This window comes from Lissotriton vulgaris, chromosome 4_1 (assembly GCF_964263255.1).
Source record: "Lissotriton vulgaris chromosome 4_1, aLisVul1.2, whole genome shotgun sequence".
NCBI classification, from domain to species: Eukaryota; Metazoa; Chordata; class Amphibia; order Caudata; family Salamandridae; genus Lissotriton; species Lissotriton vulgaris.
In genome coordinates this window covers 309,253,421-309,270,873 of record NC_141691.1, presented here as the reverse complement: position 1 = coordinate 309,270,873, position 17,453 = coordinate 309,253,421, and the positions used below count along the sequence as shown (strand labels likewise).

General features: G+C 48.4%; 1 protein-coding gene across 1 annotated transcript in view; it reads left to right on the top strand.

The window, feature by feature from the left end:
- The window catches only part of LOC147718680 (transmembrane 9 superfamily member 2-like), a 1,534,671-nt gene that overhangs the window by 981,876 nt on the left and 535,342 nt on the right, over window positions 1-17,453 (top strand). The window lies entirely within an intron of this gene.

Below are 17,453 nucleotides of genomic sequence, written 5' to 3'. Positions count from 1 at the left end.
CTAATGAAATCAAGAAAGGGTTCTAGCTTCCTCTCAGGCTTATGGTCCAAGAACTGGTCAGTTAAGAGATTCCCCTTTGGATTTTTCATGTCTCTAACTTGAATTCACTCCCAATAGAGTTTCTTGATGGTTTCCTTCGGGGGTGGTAACTGAGAGGTCCACTCTTCCCTTAGTCCCAAATTGATCGCCAAGTCCCTCAGTTTTTTCAGCCAGCCAATTTTCATTGGGGAATTGGCAGTGTTAAGGTCATCAAGGACCGCAGCATATTTAGCAAGCTCCGGTGTCCTTCTAAGACGTACCCAATAGAGTAAAGGCCGAAGGCCAACAATGTCTTTAAAGGAACGGCGACCCATGTCGCGAAGTAGCGGTTTTAAGGGTGTGGAAATGGGGAGACACACTAGCTCTCTCAGAAACGTATTCTCTACTTTAACCAGATCTGGCACTCTGTCCAAGCCCCAGAGTTCCGACCGGTATGTTGCGGCAGCCAAGGCCTTACCATCATAGACTGCTAAGGCAGGGCTAATAGGTCTGCTAGAGGTCGCACGATCTCTGGAAATAGCTCCCGCCACTCTCTTGAAACTTAAAAGCATTTTAGCTATGTGGGAGTCCCACTTCATTTTACAATTTATCCTGACTCCCAGGTAGTCAAAGGCTTCCACTTCCTCTAAAAAAATGCCATTAAGGGAAACATTAATCCTCCAAGCTTTTTTGATGCCTGAGAGCACCATCAATTTAGTTTTGGAGGTGTTAATTGTGAGCACACGTTCTTCACAGAAGGTACTAAACCTATTTAATAGTTTCTGGAGACCAGAGGGGGTTTTGGACATAAGGAGGGTGCCGTCTGCAAAGAGGAGGGTCGGTATCTTTTCACCCGCCAGGGTGGGGGCATCCACTGGGTCCTCCCTCAAATGGTCTGCCACCCCATTTATAAAGAGGGAGAACAAGGTGGGAGCCATCACACAACCCTGGCGGACCCTCCTCTTTACTCTCTCTGTCAGTTCTCCTGCATTCCCCCATCTGATTCTCGCATAGGTACCATCCTGCAGTCTTTTGATTAGTTCTAGGAGGTAACGTGGTAGGCCCATGTCATGTAGCACCTGCCATAATTTGGCACGCGGTACAAGATCGAAAGCAGTTTTAAAGTCGATAAAGGCCAGATACAACGACCCTTTGCCATGGACACTGTTTTCCAGTATGTTGCTGTAAATCTGAAGACCTGGTCCATCGTGCCTATTTTCTGCCTGAATCCTACTTGTAGGTGAGTTAATATGTCTCCCTCCTCTAACCAGACCACCATTCTAGAGATCAGGACCCTGCCAACTACCTTTTGAATTACATCAATTAAACTTATTGGTCTGTAGTTGGCAGGATCCTCTCTCACCCCCTTCTTGTGTATTGCGACCACTTCTGCTCCTTTCAAGGAATCTGGGACTGTATGGCCCTGTAACAAGAGATTCATCAGGTGTAGGATGAGGTTAGCCCAAACAGAGGGATCATGTAGAATTAAATCGCCAGGTACACCATCCGGCCCAGCAGCCTTTCCAGGGGCTATACTATTAATGGCTGCCTGAACCTCCAAGAGTGTAACGGGGTTATCAATTTCAAGAGCTGTGCTCTCTGGCCTGGGGTCTGGTTGGACAGCCGGAATTCGCTCCGCAACCTTCTCATAGCTATAGAGATTTAAAAAGTGGGAAAACCATTGGTTTTCAGTTATATTATTTGGAATGGAGTCAGTTCCCCTTCTTATTAGTTGGTTTATTAAATCCCAGAAGAGAGTGGAATCTTATAAAAAGGCCGCCTTCCTGAGTTTCTGCCAGTTATCCTCCTCCCATACCCGTTTTGCAGATGCCGTGATGTTTCTATATTCTCGTCTCGCTAACCTTACGGCCAAAGGATCTTTTTTCTGTAAGGCTATAGTGATGGCTTTTCTCCTTACTCTGCATTCTTTGTTGAACCAGGGATTATCACTTTTATGTGCAAGATTTTTCCTACCTCTGGTCCCCTCAATTCTAAAATTGGAGCCTATGACATCTATAAAGGCCTTATAAGATTCACTGAGGTCAAACCCCGGCATAGAATTAAGCATGGGGTTGAGAAGGGAAGTTCCACTGTCTTAGAGGACACCTGAAGAGATATGCTCGACAGTGTTTCCTCCTGACATGCCACCTTGCGCCATTTTAACCTGCGGTTGCAGTTAGATGGCACTACTGTTTTTGAGGAAAGGGGACGATTTATGAGCTTCCCTTTAACTTCCCATCTAATATCAGCGCAGAGTGGGTTATGGTCACTGTCGGGCATCTGTTTAACCTCCATATCTATCATGTTCCCCCATAATCTTGAATCTAAGATTATATAGTCAATGCGAGAGGGGCCATTCAGCCTGTTAAATGTCATGGCCCCATTGCGGTCCGAAGTTGTTCTTCCATTAAGTGCCCGAAGGTTATATTCTAATGTTAGGGCATTTATCTGTAGGGCCCTGACCTTCCATCTTTTAATAGGACTCCGGTTTAATAGAGGGATAGAGTGTTTCATATCTTCCTCACTAGTCCCAACAGATCTTCCTTACTTAGGGGTTCGTACGTGCAGTTCAAATCACCCCCCAAGATAATATTGGAACGTGGAGGGATACCTGCTAAAGCCGTTTCCAGTGCTCGAGTTTTGATTGCTTGGGCTTCCTCTGGCATGATATCTTGACCCATATATGTAGACCCCCTGATGGACGACCCAAGCCTTGCGTTACGGCAGGGATAAAGAACGTGGTATAACCAGACTTATACAAGGGTACCAAGCTCCACGTCTCCTGGAACATGCAGATCTCATGTTTATCAATAAATTCTTGCCAATCTGGAATATCCAGTTTCTTTTTGAGGCCTGCAATGTTCCAGGAGATGATACGAATAGTACCTGGTTTGCCCTCTCCAGCCCCGTTTGGTTCGATATCAGATATGGAGAGTTGAACAATAATTTCATCTTCAGGATTACCCTTCCAGCTAGTGACGCTACTAATACTTGTTGAATCTGAACTAGATGGTAGTGAACTCATAGGGGCGTTCAGTGTTTTTACTACTTCTATACCACTTAGAGCCGTAGGTGATGCATTGGTGAGTCAATCAACCTCATCCAAGCCTACAAAGGGGGAAAATCTGTTTGATGTTTGGATGTTAAAAAATGTCCCTCCCAATGTATTGTAATAATGTGGCTTGCTTATCCTTGGTTGCCGTGGTAATAGTGACCTAGGGTAAAAATAGCTCAAATCGTGTATTCTTATCCCCTCTCCACCGGTCCCAGACACCTGGTGCCAATAATTTATGTACGAGATGACCCTTCGGTCCCGGAAATTAATGATTACTGCGTCTCCCTGCATGTCTTTCGGCCTCTGGCCTACCCACCCAAGCCTTCTCACATTTAAAATTTCAGGTCTATTATTCACTAACCGGGGAATCACTTTGTTTTTTAGGTCAGTGTACTCTTCCTTAATCCCTGGTTTTAATTCTGGGACCCTTGTTAATATTGCCACGTATGGGGCGGCTTCTGGGGGCAAGTCAATCTGAACATTCGAGCCTTTAGGATTCCCTGGGTCTGACATCCTCCCACTTCGATCTCCACACACATCTGCTGTTTTGTTTCGGGGATACTTCGAATTCCTTCGGCCTGAGTGTTTTGGATGCTTGTGGCTCGATGTTAGTTTTAGTTTTAGTGGAGGCCTGTATTTTCCCTGATACCTGGGGTGTTGGTTTTACAATTTCATTCCCTTTACTTAAAGGTGTCGATTTAGGGATATTGCCCACTTTACTTTGATTGTCTATTCCAGATTTATTACTATTACCTGCTAGTAGCCCTTTTAATAATGTTGTATTTGAGGTAATAGCTACTTCTAAAGACTGCAGCTGAGTTGCTAGCCTTTTAGATCTTTCTACAAGGGGTAGTACTAAATATTTTACCAGTAGCTCTATGCTCCCCAATAAGTCTTGATATGGGGAAGGATGAGCCTGTTTCTGAGCTGGAATTATGTTCTCAGTTCCTATCTTCCTCATCATAGGGGGATTCCGGGCGATATTGGGTAATTTTGCCCGCCTACCCTTATGGGTGTTTCCCCCCCCCGCCCCCCTTCTCTTTAATGTGGGCTTATTAGTCGGTGGTAAGGATATAGGTTGCAGATTAGTCTTTGGAACAGACATTAGGGGATGAAGTATCAAAGATTCCTCAGGGATAATTTCTAGTGATGGATCTATGCTAGAATTCCTATTGCTATAAGGGGTACTAGTCTCCGATAGTGTGGTAGCGTCGCAAAAGATAGAGGAAATACAGATATCATTATTGCCAGGAGTTGTCTTCCTACTTTTCAAATTAGGGGTTGTGGCTAGTTCGTTTGGACCTAGCGAAGAGCGTCTATTCAGGAGCTCTGTGGATAGACGGCGCTCCGCCATTTCAATCTCTTGGCCAAGCGCTGAAGCAGCTTTTGCAAGGTATTGTTCAATCGTGCCCCTTAAAGACCCTCCCTCTAGGGATATCCTACCCTTATCTGCATTTGCGCCCTTTGAAGACATTGTTTGTGGTCGCTAATGAAAAGCAAACAAGGAATTATATGAAGATGTTAAAAAACATATGGATAGTTGCAGGACAGTCCAGAGTTATGGATTGCAGTAGCGTTGATTTTCCCGGGAGGCAGATGACAATAGTATGGCCCAGCCCAGCCTCCGATGGCCACAGAGGGCCCGCCCTTTGCCCGGTGCATCCCGCGCGCGTCCTCTCGGGACGAGGGACTGCGCGTGTCTTTATGCGCCTCCTGGCGCGTGGAGATTCGTCATCCTGCCCCTAAGGATTCTGGGGCTTGTAGGCAACCAACAGCCAACCGGCGTAGCCAAGCCCGGCCGGTCGACAGTGAGGACAGACAGACAGTTGGAACAGTGGGGCAGAGCCAAGCCCGGCCGGTCGACAGTGAGGACAGACAGACAGTTGGAACAGTGGGGCAGAGCCAAGCCTTGCCGCGGAAGAGAGAGCAGCGAGTCCAGAAGGTCAGCCCCAGTGAGATTAACGGCGTCTTGCACCACCAGGGAACTGGGCCCCGAGCGTGTCTTTATGCGCCTCCTGGGTCTTGGAGATTCGTCCTCCTGCCCCTAAGGATTCTGGGGCTTGTAGGCAACCAACAAGCCGACCGGCGGAGCCAAGCCCGGCTGGTCGACAGCGAGGACAAACAGCCAGCAGGAACAGGGGGCGAAGCCAAGCCCGGCCGCGGAAGAGAGCACAGCGAGTCCAGAAGGTCAGCCCCAGTGAGATTAACGGCGTCTTGCACCACCAAATCTGTATAGCCAATTCGAGTCTAAGCTTCTTTGCTGCAGGAACAGTGAAATCCCTTTAAAAGTGTTTTTAAACACTGACTTAAGTTGCTCCATTTTTTGTTTATTTCTTTATTTAGATTCTGACGATCAACCCAATTTGTACACCCTCAAAAGAAAGATCGTCTTCCTTGTTCTTTAGTCCTTGCTAAAGTTGCTCCGTAAAGTCTAACATGGAGAGCAGAAGTATAGAAAATTACATGATGCACATGCTTGGCTTTTTTGTACTATTTTTCTTCATTGGTAGCAAAAAAACTAAGGTGAAGAACTGTAGACTCCAAGTTTGTCTTGAGGTAAGTCATTAGTGCCCTTTGCTGACGAGCACCCCATTTAATCTGCTTCAGTTTACCAAAGTTCGTGAACTGCTCAAAATTATCCATCTCCTGGATGCATAGGTGAATACGGAGCAAGAAACAAGCAGAGGAGGCACAAACAGGGCAGCAGGTATCGGTCTGTGGGCAAGCTGGAAAGGAGAACTGTCGCATGTCCTCGTCGCAACTCCATCACAGCCCTTGATACCTACTTTGATCATCAAACAAACCTAGACTTTGAATGCTTTAAGCTGCATCAAGCCCCGTCAACGGGATGGGGAGTACATTGAGGTCTTGTATTTCAGGGTTCAGGAACTTACCAGCACCGATGACAATGCCCAAAAGGAGGTTCTGACCCAAATCATTCATGGCTTAAGGTCAGCCATCCTGCGGCGCCAGATCCTCCAGCGAGCTGGCATGCCTCTCAACGAAATACTCACCCTCGTCCGCTCTCATGAATTCTCAAACAAACGAGCTGAGCAAATGGAGATGCCATTTTGCCAACTGTCAGTGAAGCAAGAAGTCGATTAAAGGGCGATTAATTCGGAAGCTGCCTTCTTAGCTACCTAATCCTCCTATCGTATTTTCTGGGCTACAATGACAACTGACAATGAGCTTGACCGATGTGCTGGGTCACGGTGATGGATTAAACCCAGATCTTTTGACTGGGTGTGAGTGTTTGATTGATTCAGATGCTCCGTCCATCACCACCCCCTTTTGTACCGCTTTTGGCCGCCATAAGTGTGGCAGGGTATGCTCAGACGTGTGTCACTGCTCACTTTGCCACTGGATTCAAGCAAGCCGGGCTGAAGACGGCTGGAATGCCAGAAACCGGTCCTCTGAAGCTTGTTTCCGGTCCAGGGAAGACATGGCTTGGCAGTTCGGGCTGGACTGTTCCCATGAGGCACAGGGTCAGACTGATTTGCATATAGCCATGTCTGAACTGGGGTGGCAGAGTGGGCTAAAGAACGGTGATGGATTAAACCCAGATCTTTTGACTGGGTGTGAGTGTTTGATTGATTCAGATGCTACGTCCATCACCACCCCTTTTTGTACCGCTTTTGGCCGCCATAAGTGTGGAAGGGTATGCTCAGACGTGAGTCCCTTGCTCACTTTGCCACTGGATTCAAGCAAGCCGGGCTGAAGACGGCTGGAATGCCAGAAACCGGTCCTCTGAAGCTTGTTTCCGGTCCAGGGAAGACATGGCTTGGCAGTTCGGGCTGGACTGTTCCCATGAGGCACAGGGTCAGACTGATTTGCATATAGCCATGTCTGAACTGGGGTGGCAGAGTGGGCTAAAGAACGGTGATGGATTAAACCCAGATCTTTTGACTGGGTGTGAGTGTTTGATTGATTCAGATGCTCCGTCCATTGCCACCCCCTTTTGTACCGCTTTTGGCCGTCATAAGTGTGGCAGGGTATGCTCAGACGTGAGTCCCTTGCTCACTTTGCCTCTGGATTCAAGCAAGCCGGGCTGAAGACGGCTGGAATGCCAGAATCCGGTCCTCGGAAGCTTGTTTCCGGTCCAGGGAAGACCTCGCTTGGCAGTTCGGGCTGGATTGTTCCCATGAGGCACAGGGTCAGACTGATTTGCATATAGCCATGTCTGAACTGGGGTGGCAGAGTGGGCTAAAGAACGGTGATGGATTAAACCCAGATGTTTTGACTGGGTGTGAGTGTTTGATTGATTCAGATGCTCCGTCCATCACCACCCCCTTTTGTACAGTCTGTGGCACACCAGTAACTGCCCTCATTGACACTGACGTGTCAGTGAATTCACAAGCAGGGCGCAATACCTAGCATGGTACCCATGACACACTATACTACACCCACAGTGAAAACCTTTTCGTACCGGGTGTACTTTCCCTCTCCAGCTTGATAGGGTGTTCCACAGTGCTGTTTCATATAACGGAAGACCCTCAACACAGAGTTCTTTGTCGCCTCAGACGGTTTAGAGATACTCTTCAGCTGTGGTATGGCTAAGAACTCCAGATTATCACCTTCGTCTCTGTTTTAGATGATGGGGTTTCTTGGGAAGATCCTGCCTGATTTCTCTCACCTTTCCAAACGCCAACTAAAAGGGCTCCTGGTGTCACTCTGCATCGATATGTCAGTGAAACCAGTAGCCCTGCACCACAGGCGCATCCAATTCCACCTGCACCACGAAGTTGAGTGTGAGCTGATGGAGTAGGCTGAAGTGATTCAGAAGGTTGCTAGTTCAACCCTGTGCATCTCACCCAAGGTAGTAGCAAGCAGGCCAAAGCAGCCTTCGGGGATCTGCATCTATGCAGACATAAAACTAACCAACAGGGCTATAAAAAGCGAGCGTAATTGACAACATTGTCTCAACCGGATTAAATAAGGAAGACGGATACCTATGTATGTACACGACATTACAAGGTAGCGACAAAAAGGAGAGACTCCCTGTACTTTTTTCAAAAGTCCTCATAGAATCATATATTTAAATTCACAGTTTATACAGGACAGTTATAGCAGCACCGTGTGCATAAAATGCAAAGGCAACACAAGGGAACTTGTTGTATGTTGGGCTTGTGATGCAATGAGTGACGGCGCAGGTGACAAATGAAAAAACAGCGAAGGACGCAACGTGGCAAAGTGAAGAAAAAATATATACAAGAATCAATGGTTCTTCTTCAATGATTGGAAGATATATAACTTTTTATGAACCAAGGTTGAGAATTCGCTGTGAGTTGCGCTGTACCATTGGTCGACGGCGTTTTGATCCTATTTAGTCGGGATCCTCTTCAGGGCCGGTTTGCCAAATTTTGGGGTGGTGAGGTCTACTGTAGTGGAGGAAGAGGAGGAAAGTAGCAGGGTTGGGTCCCCGATCCACTGTATGGGTCCCGTAGAGGTAACCTGGGAGACGGGGGCAATCAGAGGCAGGGTTGGAGCCTCGATCCACTGCGTGGGTCCCGGGGCGGGTACCTGAGAAACTGGGTAAACGGTCCACAGAGTCAATACAGAGGCTGTAAAGACACTGCTGTCAGGTCCTGGCCGCCCACGGTCAAGTGCGGTCTTTTCCGGTAAGTCGAGTGAATATCAAAATAGAGCGGCACATTATGCCGTCCATTGACTACCTTATTGCGGATTTCAGCAGATCCATATGGTTCTCTGAGTTGGACCTCAATGCAGGCTGTTGCCAGCTTCAACTCCAGGAAGACTGCTGCTACAATAACCACCTTCTCGATCCACGTGCAACTCTGCTGTTACCGCAGGCTCAATTTTGGCATTCTTCAACGACTAAGGTATTCCAAAACTCCAATAGGAGACCCTATCTGGCCTCGAAGGGAGTCATCTATGTCAGCGATGACTTCCTTATACACGCCCCACCTTTGGGGGACCACTGGCTTCGACTCACCACTGCCCTCCAACAGATCAGCAACACTTTCTTGACAACCAAAAGAAGTGATGATTCTTAAGGCAAGAAATTGGCTTTTATGGCTACATGTTCTCTGGAACGGGGATTCATGTCGACCCAGAGAAGGGAGCTGACATCAAAGATGTCCAAACCTCGTTCTTCCCGGCAGAGGTTTTCTGTTGTAGAGGTCTCACCACATACTGTGCGAGATTCACCCGTAACCTAGCAACCCTAGCAGGAATCCTGAAATGCCTAACGAGGGCCACCGTCCCGAGGACGTGGGGACATGAGGAAGATTAAGCTGTCCAAGCCATCAAGGAAGCTCTGCTGCAAACTCTGTGACGAGGAGCTGCCAATGGACCCCTCTTCCGATTTCTCGACTGATCCATTATCCCCTTACTTGTTGCCTTGTCCGCTTCTTTATTTCCAGACTTCCACCGGTACGAGCGGGATGCCCTGGCCCTTTAATTTTTCAGCACCATCAGCTTCCGTGGAGGAGCACGTGATCCTGTCAGCTGACTTCCCTCCCTTCAAAGAACAGGAAGGAAATGGGCTGGTGTGTTGGTCACTGCCCCCTTCACATGAAGTATCGGAGTCCTGGAGAATCGAGAGGAGACCGGAAACTTTCTTTGTTCCCCTCAGGACTCGGAGAACCGGAAACCGCCAGCGAGCCCGAAGCAGAAGCCCAGCCGGCTGAAGAGGAGTCAAGCCGAAGTGAGGAAAAGAGAGAGCCGGAGCCCGCAGGGTCGTGGCTTCTAAAGGTACGGGCCTTTTGGGCCACCAATACAGTAATGACCTAGGTCTAGGGCATTCAATTTCAACAGAGCTGGTGTATTGCTTATCGTAATCTTTTACAAACAACCTCCCACTCCTTGTCAGTATGGGGTAGGGAATACGCCAGTCAGTTGCCCATCTTTAAAACGCCCGCTCCCTATCTAGACAGAGGCCCTGCCTCAACCATTAGCTGAGAAAGCAGAATGCTTTTATTTGACTTTTTTTCTCAAAGCACAAAGGCCAACCATTCGCGTCATTATTTTCTCTGAACCCCGACCGCAACAAAAGGTGAAATTGTGAGCAGTTTCTTATTCAGAGAAAAAGTGACACCCAGGTCCCCTCAGGCTCGACCTGTGGGTGGGAAGCAGATGTAATAAAAAGCACCGTGTGAATGCCCTTTGAGAGGACTCGACAGCAAACACTGCAGATATGATAACTGGTGGTGAAGTAAAATGTGACTGCGTCTGACGCCTGGTAAGGGCGCATCTCCTCAGCCTTAGTCGGTGTGGGAAAAGCAGCGCCCCCCTGAGTCTCTTCCGAATTCTGCACCATTGTTGGAGATGAACATACAAACACACACAAACATATCCTGTTCCCACTCACCTAACAGCCATATCCCCGGACTCTCTATGAGAGCGCAACTACCCAGAGACACCCAGAAAGACAGGTCTTTTCCAGTCCCCTAGACATACTTTACTCCCACACTCACACCCACCACCATTACTGGAACCCCAACGCCCCCAACACAGCCACTTCCTCCAGGCTACCCACACTAGCTCACGTGGACCAAGGTAGGCAGAGCCATACCGAGGTAAGTCAACACATGTGCTAGGCACAGATGTCACTCATTTTGTTCCATGTCTCAGACGGCAATGGCAGGCACAAAACGATGGAATGTAATGCAGCCCCGACTAATTACTAGCGGCTGAGATTATTTCAGGCAGTCCACTCCCACCCGTCACTTTTTTGTTTCCTTTGATCAATCAGCTACCCCGGATTTGTCCTTCGGTTCCCCTGGAAAGGATCTTGCTATCTCGGGTGTCAGGGGGGACGAAGGCAGCGCAATTAGGAAGTAAATGCGGTTCTCGGATCCCTCTGTAGATGCTATGGCTTCCAGTCCTTGCCCATCCGGTAACCTGGCCCCTCGATCGTAAACACGAGGCTATTCAAGGGATAAAGGTGGGTCAAGCAGATGACGCCATCGGCTGTCTGATGGTCCCTGCCTGATGTCAATTTGTGTTACCCCCAACTTGCGCTACCCCCGACATTCGGACGCATTGATATGCCACATGAATAACCCCGTGAAAGGAGGGGGTAGGGGGGAGGTATTGTCCGGCACTCACCCTGCCGAGGTACAGCTCGTCCAGCCGGTCGTCGATCCACTTCTCCACCCCCAGAGTGTTCACCTGCCCACCCTGGGGAGAGGCCCTGGACAAAGAGACAGCAGGGAGACTGGCAGCTCAGGTAACGTCAGACTGAAGGAGTGGTGGGGACCAATCCTGTGGTAGCCCCAGAAATCTATATACCGGAACTCCTTGCCGCCGAAATGAACAGAACCCCTGCGTGCAAACCACACGGACACGCGAAGAATTTACAGTGCACACCCTTCATTAAAGTCACCACCCCCTCGAATTTATAGAACACCCTCCCGTGCAAACAACACGGGCCACACTCATAGAATTTACAGTACACCCCCTTGCACCCGCATGTAGTCACTTCTCCCTACGAATATATAGCACACCCCGTGCAAACCACACGAGACCGCACACCCAGAATTTACAGTGCGCCAGGAGCACTCCGAATATACATTAACTCCTCCCCTCAAATGTATAGCATACCCTTCGTGCAAATCACACGAGACCACACGCCCGGAATTTACCGTACACCACCTCGCACCCATTTTATACAGTAACTTCTCCCCCCGAATTTGTAGAGCACCCTTCCTGTAAACAACACGCTTACAGAATGTACAGTCCCATGAGTACTTCCATGAGTAAATATTTATGCATACAGAAATATAGCACGTCGTGTGTGTAAATGCTGCATATCGGTAAATATGCATTAAAAAACGTTTTTCATGGCTTAATTATCTTTAGTACATTCTGGACATAATCATCTTGCACACTACAATGGCACCGTAATGTGTGTGAAGCATGGTTAAATCCGTTTACAAGTTCAGCTTCATGATCAAAAAAAGCGGGACAGCCACTACTGCAATCGGAGGGAGACATACACAACGGGATGGTGACGATAACAAAGCGGGACAGCCACTACTGCAATCGGAGCGCACAGGACACTGACACACCGGGAAATGGGGAACATACACGACGGGATGGTGACAAAAACACGGGACAAACAAAAAATTTAAGCAAAAAAAAGCTAGACAGCCACTACTGTAATCGGAGGGAGACATACACAACGGGATGGTGACGATAACAAATCGGACGGGACAAACCACAGCGCACAGGACACGGACACACCGGAAAAAGGGGGCCATACACAGCGGGATGACAATAACACGGAGAAAGACGGAGATCCACAACTGCAAACACAGCTCACAGGACACGGGATCACAGGGAAACATAGAAATAAAAAATGGCTTACATGCCGGACCTTGCATCAGGGAGAAAGCGGGACAGCCACTACTGCAATCGGAGGGAGACATACTCAACGGGATGGTGACGATAACAAATCGGACGGGACAAACGTAAAATAAAAGCAAAAAAAAGCTGAACAGTCACTACTGCAATCGGAGCGCACAGGACACGGGCACACCAGGAAAAGGGGAACATAGACGACGCAATGGTGACAATAACACGATGTGAGAAGTTGGCCTGATATTCAGTGTTCACTATTCTAGTGATCACTATGTATCAGTCCAAACAACCCTTATGGTGATTGGTTGTAAGTCAACCTTATAGACCAGCTATCCTAGTAGCATGGATATGAGCAGTCTTCGGGCTAAACTCTAGAGGGCGTGTTAAGCCAGCTGTTATACCATCACATATACCCCTTGAACACCAAGTGAAAGGACACCACACAAGTGTTATGAAAATAAACAGTGTATTTATTTAGATACCAACAGCCCTGTACTCTTTATGAGGACAGGGTACTAAGCACACAACAAAACTCTTACGAAAATACTTTAAGTTGCACAATTTACACAAATGCCCGAGGGTCACGGAAAAACATATACTATGGAAGTGGAATGCAAAATTACTAGCAGGTAAGTACTGGACTAATAGGCTTTGGAATCGCTAGGACTACGTTACTGAACCTTCAGATTACTAGTAGGAGGCCTAGGGGACTCGGGTGCAGAGTGTCCACTCTCACGCGGGATGCGGGACAAAGTCTATGGGAGCTAGCAAAAGCAAAGTTAGTGTTCTCGGGCGAACCCGATAAGGTAGGTCGAAAACGACAGTGAATCTGGACCCTTGGATAGTGAGGCTATGCTGGGGCACCGAAATGCCGAAGTTACCTATCCCAGGGGCTGCGGCTGCATAGGTCTGAAAAGACGTCGGGAATCCTCGTTGACGAACCAGGAGCCTGAAGAAAGAGTTGCTGGCAGGCGACCAGTGAAGATTGTTCGAAGTGATCCAAGCCTGGATCGAAGATGAATGACACCTGAAAGCAGAGGGGGACCAAGTTCTTAATCACTAGCCAGTGATCAGATGGGCACCAGGATGGCACCGGATGGTAGTCACCTCGACCAGGTGAGTGGGCGACGCTGGGCTCTGCAGTCTCACGGACCAGGAGGCGTTGTCGGCGACCAGGATGGAGGTGCGAGCTGTCCCACGATGGTTGATGCTGTCGACGTCGCTGGACCCAGGATTGGGGCAACAAGTCTTGGCAAATTCAAGCCCACGCGGTGGACCTAAAATGGCGTCTGGAGTGGACCAGGAGGGTCCGGGGTGCTCCTCTTTTGGAAGGGAGCAAGGGCCAGTCTGGAGCAACCAGACCAGCAGTGGTGATGTCGTCGGGCGTCGTCGGGAAGGCCACAAGCCAGCGGGCTAGTAGCCAGACAACGCGGTGAGCAGAAAAAAGCAGAAGGGCCCCACGCAGATCTCGTGGATGCTGGGGGGCTGGATTTCGGTGCTGGAGCTGCTCAGGGTCGGGGCTTCTCGGACCCCAAAGCACTCACCAGAGGATCCCTCAGGGTCGTGCTGGATAGAAGCCGTGCAGTTCTGATGATGGCCGGTCCCTCGAGGTCTCGTCGCACCTACGGTTCTCAGCTTAGCTGTAGAGGTAGGTAGAGGTCAGAGGTGCCAGGGAAGCCGGGTCTCGTCGAGCTGGTCAGTCGGATTCCGGAGGAAGGACGTGCAGCAAACCGCAGAGTTCTTAGATGGTGCCTGCGGATGCAGGGTGACTACTCCTTATTCACAAGGGAGAAATCTTGAGAAGAGTTGAGAGTTCCTTTCGTGGAAAGTAGTTTCTTGATTCAAAGATGATCTAATTTGGAAGGGTCCCCGCTCCTGCCTTTATCCTAAAGAAAGGGGTGGGTACGCGACTAGGTCCTGCCCTAGGGGTGGGACCAGGAAGGGGGGTGGTTACACCCCTCTCCCATGCCGGACTTTCCCCAGGCCACGGGCTGGTGTGCCCCTGGAACTGGTTCTAGCCGGCAGATGCGTAGTGAGCACCGGGGTGCCACTTGCAGTCACCTTCCTGTAAAGCCCTGCCTACCCAGGATACACAAAACCCTGTCTGGGATGGTGCTAGCACCGCCCCTGACAGGAAACCCTTTGTCCAAGCTCCCCTCGCTGGAAGGACTCCCAGCTGCAGGGGGTCAGACTCGTGTCTGTGGTGGCAGCATCCATATTGTGATGCTGAGGCTCGAGTTAACTTTAACCGGGGTTCACAGTTACGTACATGTCGTGTCCCTCTAGAAGGGTGGAATGCTAACCCCATCGCCAGAATTGGCGAGGGGTTAGTATTCCAATTCGTATGACACCTTACTCGACATGTTTTGATAAAGCGATACCAAAGATAGCATTTAAACGCAAGGATTATAATGCACTTAAGAGTATATGGTATGCGTTATCATGGAACAGCTATTAGGACTTGGTTCCGCAAGCTGCAAATGGGCTCAGCTCATGCCAGAGCACCATCTCACACGATTCCAAGCACTCTGCCTTCAGGATTGTCAAGGCCTGCCATAGGAGTGACTGATAGGAATTTGTGTGTCCATTTTAGGGTTAGATATAGGTATACTATATCTACAGCAAAGGGTGATTACACCACCTTGCCTCAGCTGTCGTGCAGCCAGTTGTGTCAGATTTAGAAGGCCAGCCAGGGGTGGCATAATACATGCTTCAGCCCCTGGTACGCCCTGGGTACACCCATGCCCTGGGTTACAGGGTCTGATAAGGTGGCCCAGTACCAATTGGAAATGTACCTAAGGTACATGGAATCCATTTTAGAGAGAGAGCAGTAGACCTGGGGTCCTGATTGGCAGGGTCCCAGGCCAACTAAGTCGGAAAGCCAGCAAAACACCAGGCAAAAAAGTTGGGGGCAACCATAGTCAGGTATCCACCTTCCTACACACGAGCAAAAAAAAAAAAGCGGAACAGTCACTACTGCAATCGGAGCGCACAGGACACGGGCACACCAGGAAAAGGGGAACATAGACTACGCTATGGTGACAATAACACGAGCAAAAATAAAAGCGGAACAGTCACTACTGCAATCGGAGCGCACAGGACACGGGCACACCAGGAAAAGGGGAACATAGATGACGCAATGGTGACAATAACACAGGACAAACAAAAAAATATATAAGCAAACAAATATAAAATGGCAATGGCTTACCTGCCGATCCTTGCATCACGGAGAAAGCAAAACCATCCTCCTAGAGAGACAAACGAAATAATGGCAGACACAACGTTGAAGAATTTTCGGATTGGGGGCGTGTTCGGTGTTCAAAAGTAGGCGTGCCTAAAAAGTGGAAAGAAGAACACCGAACAAACCTCCAAATCCGAAAAGGACGGAGCCTATTTGGAGTAACGGCTCTCTCCTCCAATGGCTGGCCTCCATTTAGGAAGCCAGCCAATGGGAGAGAGCCAAAATTAGAGGCAGGATGAAGAGCCCCTCTAAGAAACATAAGATCTCGCTACTTCCGGTTCTAACGAACCGGATAGTACCTAGACCTAATAAACCGAAAGGCCTTCCATGTTATTTTCAGGAGGAAAAGTAGTGCTGTCACGACTCAGGACGCATGACTGGCCGAAGCTCAAAATTGTGTTTTCGATCAGAACCGTACAGCACAGCAGCCTTCTTATTAAAGGGCAACCATGCTGTTTTCCTTATGCTGACAGTGTGCCGCAAACGCTATTTATAAGCTCACGTTGACTAAACCAGTGGGAGATCGTAATACTGAATCCAAAGCATTGCAGTCAAGTTGCCCTCTTACCAGAGTACCTTACAGCGTAACTACGTCCTTGGTGTATCATCTCAGCACCAAAATTTGCTGTAACTCCGTGCATTGATGAAAATTCACGAACTCTACACCGCATCTTATGGAGCTGAGAATGCGCTCGGCGGTCTGTTACAATGTGCTCTAAGTTTATGGCTGAGTGCCATTTGTTTGAGCTTGCATTTCCGTAATTAGCTTTGATACACCGACTGGGACATTGTTTTTACCCGTGGTGCACGATGTCCAAGGTACATGGCATACTCCCTTGTTTCATTAAAAAAAACTCACCTACCACTTAATGTACCTTGCTTGTCCCATAATGTATTAGAACATTATATGTCAGCTTGATCGGTGGGAAAATCTGAAGCTCACCTTCCCCAATCTTACTGACCACGCTACACTCATGGGCACAATATTTGGATAAATCACTTAACGAGAAGGACAGGAATCTAGGGGCCCGCAGATATCTCAGATGAGGCCTCACCCGGATCTTGTAATCAGCACTAAACACTGCTAAGATCTCCACTTATCGTCTTCTTAAAAGATGCTTGAAGATCACAAACTCTAGGCCTGGAATCATGCCCATATATCTGAATGCTAGGCTTATGCTGTTAGGCAAAAACCGTTAGAAAAGGTCTCAAGAGCAATGAGCTATCCATGGCGGAGGATTATGGAACAAACTTGTTCTGTTCCTCTGAGCCACAGGCAACCGCTCTCGAATCATGTAAAATCGTAAAGTTTGGGACTTTGTTATTAATTAGAACGTAATCTTTAGTCATTACAGTCTCTGCTCTCTCCTACCTTTCTATTCCATTTTCTAAATGCCTTCCTCTCGGTTTGCTGTCGAGTTATCGCCGCCTAGAAGTTATTTTTGAGCATTAGCAGCATTTTACAAAATCATGCTACATACATACAGTCGTATCGATGACATCTGGTTACAATTGTGGGGTTGAAACAACTTGTATTCTGTTCTTCCCTTTGCAGGAGCCATTCGCTTATTCTAGTTCTTCCCAGATGATGCGTCTTTAGACGATGATGGCAAATGAAGATACAACTGGTATATTTATAGCCAGACCCAGTGTCAGGGTTGCAGAGTTATTTTATGTTATAAGGACCGTAAACTTGCATGTCTTTTTGAGGGCGGTGTACACCTTCTGAAGTAAGAATGGTGACTGGGAAGAGTAGGACTCAATGTAAAGATTACTAGTAGGAAATCTACGAACTGGCATGTATCCAGCTGCACA